The 4,160-nt window shown below is 47.5% G+C and overlaps 2 non-coding genes across 2 annotated transcripts; both read left to right on the forward strand.

Moving 5' to 3' along the window:
• The first annotated feature begins 1,998 nt into the window (after positions 1–1,998).
• trnaq-cug lies at positions 1,999–2,071 on the forward strand. The gene has a single exon. It is a non-coding gene; the product is annotated as a tRNA-Gln (tRNA).
• A 1,178-nt stretch (positions 2,072–3,249) lies between these two features.
• trnar-ccg lies at positions 3,250–3,322 on the forward strand. Its single transcript has one exon. It is a non-coding gene; the product is annotated as a tRNA-Arg (tRNA).
• The last annotated feature ends 838 nt before the right edge of the window (positions 3,323–4,160 follow it).

Raw genomic sequence — 4,160 nt, forward strand, 5'->3', positions numbered from 1 at the left:
GAAGACAGCTAACGATCCGCATCCATGAACATCATCTAGCCACGAAACGAGACGACCAGCTATCCTTAGTAGCCACACACGCAGACGATGAGCAACATGAATTCGACTGGGACAACATTACCATTATAGGGCAAGCCAAACAAAGAACAGCCAGGGAATTCCTAGAAGCATGGCACTCATCCACAAGCTCCATCAACAAACACATCGACCTGGACCCAATATACTGGCCACTACAGCGGACAGCTGAAACTGAAAACCGGAAGCGGCAGGGACAGGCCACTATAAATGCCGAAGGAAACACTACAGAAGCGCTTCACAGGAGGCTCCCAAACACTGAGGATGTCACCTAGACAGGGGACGAAACGTTTGCAACGAAAATTTCCAGCTCGGCGAACAGAAACCATCTATTCTCCAGCATCTGCAGTCTACACTTCCGCCCTTTGGACTGTGCTGCCTAGTAGAGACAGATTCCATTGGAGGTCTCAAAAGGGAGCTGGATATATATTTGAAAGGGATGGATAGTTGGGGATGCAGAGATAGGGCGAGGAGATTCGGACTCGCTGGGTAGGTCATTCAGGAGTCAAACAGACAGGACGGTTCAAATGGCCTCTGTGGCCATGGTGGTTCTGTCCTGTAAAGTTCTATGATTCTATTGTCTGCATCCCTCATCGAGTGACCCGTATTTTCAATCTATTACTTTAGAATCGCTTGGGTTGTAATATTGCCGTGATAGGTCTGAAACTTTGAAATGTTTGCAACGCTGTAGGTTACTGTTCGGCATTGAGCACCTGCGCACGGCTGTCTCCCTCTTTAAGGGGAGACCATAGCATAATCTGTTGCCTATTTATCCAGAAACTCAACAGAATTGGACCTGGGTTCCAATCCTGACAGGGAACATGGTGGAATTTGAATTCAGTTTTTAAAAAATCTGGAAATAAGGATCAACTGATGACTGCGAAATCGTTGTTGATTGTTGAATAATCTGCCTGGTTCACTATATGCCACCAAGGGAAGGAAATCTACTATCCCCAGTTGATCTGACCTACATGTGGCTCCAGACCCACAGCTGCCTGGGTGACCTACAGCACTATCTGAATTGGCCCAGCAAGTTACTCAGCTGGTTCAATCACCACCAAGTCTCCACAAAGAAATGAAACCAGAGGGATCACCTCGGCACCTGAAAAGACAATGTCAGAACCAGCCCCTGTCGACCCTGCAAAGTCCTCCTCACTAACATCTAACATCTGGAGGGGCTAGTGCCAACATTGGGAGAGCTGTCTCACTGACTAACCAAGCAACAGCCTGACACAGTCACTCACGGAATCATACTGTCCAGACAGTGACCCAGACACCACCATCACTGTTGCTCAGGTATGTCCTGGACATAAAGGGCAAGACAAATCTAACCCGAACAATTAGCGCCCCACGGAAGATGACATAATTGACCAGACAAATCAACCTGATGAAGGGCTTCTGCCCGAAACGTCAATTTTCACGCTCCTCAGATGCTGCCTGACCTGCTGTGCTTTTCCAGCATCACTCTAATCTTGACTCTAATCTCCAACACCTGCAGTCCTCACTTCCGCCCTTTGGACTGTGCTGCCTGGTAGAGGCAGATTCTATTGGAGGTTTCAAAGAGACCTGGATATATATATTTGAAAGGGATGGATTTAGAGGGCAGCAGAGATAAGGCGAGGAGATTCCGACTCGCTGAGTAGGTCATTCAGGAGTCAGAACAGACAGGACGGTTCAAATGGCCTCCCTCTGTCTTGTAAAGTTTTATGATTCTATTGTCCTCACCCCTCATCCAGTGACCGTTACTTTCAATCTATTACTTCAGAATTGCCTGGGTTGTATTACAGCTGTGATAGGTCTGAAACTTCAAATGTTTGCAATGCAATGATTTAAAAGTCTCTCCATTGCTGCTTTAATTGAAATGAAGCTTTCTTTGGACAAAATATCAAATTTCTTGTTTCGCTGTACTCATGCCCCAACACAGCCCCAGTGGCCTAATGGATAAGGCATTGGCCTCTGGAGCCAGGGATTGTGGGTTCAAGTCCCACCTGGGGTACTGTTGGTTACTGCTCTGATTTGGGCACTGGTTCCTAGCTGTCTCCTGCTCTATGGGGCAGCCCTAGCATGATCTGTGGACTGTTTAACTGGTGATTCTACAAATTGGACCTGGGGGGCACATGGTGGAATTTGAATTCTGATTTTAATAAATCCGGAAATAAGAATCAACTGATGATTGCGAAGTCGTTGTTGATTGTTGAAAGATTTAGCCTGATTCACTATATGCCACGAAGGGAAGGAAATCTACCATCCCCAGTTGGTCTGACCTACATGTGGCTCCAGACCCACAGCTGCCTGGGTGACCTATAGCACTGTCTGAATTGGTTCAGCTGGTTCAATCGCCACCAAGTCTCCACAAAGAAATGAAACCAGAGGGATCACAACAGCAGAACCAGCCTCTGTCGACCCTGCAAAGTCCTCCTCACGAACATCCGGAGGGATTAGTGCCAACATTGGGATAGCTGTCTCACTGACTAGCCAAGCAACAGCCTGGCACAGTCACTCACGGAATCATACTGTCCAGACAATGACCCAGACATCACCATCACTGTTGCCCAGGTATGTCCTGGACATAAAGGGCAAGACAAATCTAACCTGAACAATTAGCGCCCCATGGAAGATGACATAATTGATCAGAAAAGTCGACCTGATGAAGGGCTTTTTCCCTAAACGTCAATTTTCCTGCTCCTCGGATGCTGCCTGAACTGCTGTGCTTTCTAGCACCACTCTAATCTTAACTCTAATCTCCAGCTTCAAAGTTTGGGTGAAGATTTGTAGCTCGGGTGCTCGTTGTTGTGGTTCTGTTCGCCGAGCTGGAAATTTTTGTGGATATATATATTTCAAAGGGATGGATTTAGAGGGATGCAGAGATAAGGCGAGGAGATTCGGACCCGCTGGGTAGGTCTTTCAGGAGTCAAACAGACAGGATGGTTCAAATGGCCTCCCTCTGTCCTGTAAAGTTCTATGATTGTATTGTCCTCACCCCTCATCCAGTGACCGTTACATTCAATCTATTACTTTAGAATTGCTTGGGTTGTAATACGGCTGTGATAGGTCTGAAACTTCAAAATGTTTGCAATGATTTAAAAATCTCTCCATTGCTGCTCGAATTGAAATGAAGCTTTCTTGGACAAAATAACCACTTTTCCTGTTTCCCTGCATGCTGTATATGAAACAGCCCCAGTGGCCTAATGGATAAGGCATTGGCCTCCGGAGCCAGGGATTGTGGGTTCAAGTCCCACCTGGGGTGCTGTTAGTTACTGCTCTGATTTGGGCACTGGTTCATGGCTGTCTCCTGCTCTATGGGGCAGCCCTAGCATGATCTGTGGGCTGTTTAACTGGTGATTCTACAAATTGGACCTGGGGGGCACACCGGAGCCAGGGATTGTGGGTTCAAGTCCCACCTGGGGTGCTGTAGGTTACTGTTCTGATTTGGGCACTGGTTCCTAGCTGTCTCCTGCTCTATGGGGCAGCCCTAGCATGATCTGTGGACTGTTTAACTGGTGATTCTACAAATTGGACCTGGGGGGCACATGGTGGAATTTGAATTCAGTTTTTAAAAAATCTGGAAATAAGAATCGATTGATGACTGTGAAATCGTTGTTGATTGTTGAAAAATCTGCCTGGTTCACTATATGCCAGGAGAAAGTGAGGTCTGCAGATGCTGGAGATCAGAGCTGAAAATGTGTTGCTGGAAGAGCGCAGCAGGTCAGGCAGCATCCAGGGAACAGGAGAATCGATGTTTCGGGCATGAAATCCTGAAGAAGGGCTTATGCCCGAAACGTCGATTCTCCTGTTCCCTGGATGCTGCCTGACCTGCTGCGCTCTTCAAGCAACACATTTTCAGCTCACTATATGCCACTCAGGGAAGGAAATCTACCATCCCCATTTGGTCTGACCTACATGTGGCTCCAGACCCACAGCTGCCTGGGTGACCTACAGCGCTGTCTGAATTGGTCCAGCAAGTTACTCAGCTGGTTCAATCGCCACCAAGTCTCCACAAAGAAATGAAACCAGAGGGATCACCTCGGCACCTGAAAAGACAATGTCAGAAACAGCCCCTGTCGCCCCTACAAAGTCCTCCTCAC

Source organism: Chiloscyllium plagiosum, unplaced genomic scaffold, assembly GCF_004010195.1.
Source record: "Chiloscyllium plagiosum isolate BGI_BamShark_2017 unplaced genomic scaffold, ASM401019v2 scaf_42070, whole genome shotgun sequence".
NCBI classification, from domain to species: domain Eukaryota; kingdom Metazoa; phylum Chordata; class Chondrichthyes; order Orectolobiformes; family Hemiscylliidae; genus Chiloscyllium; species Chiloscyllium plagiosum.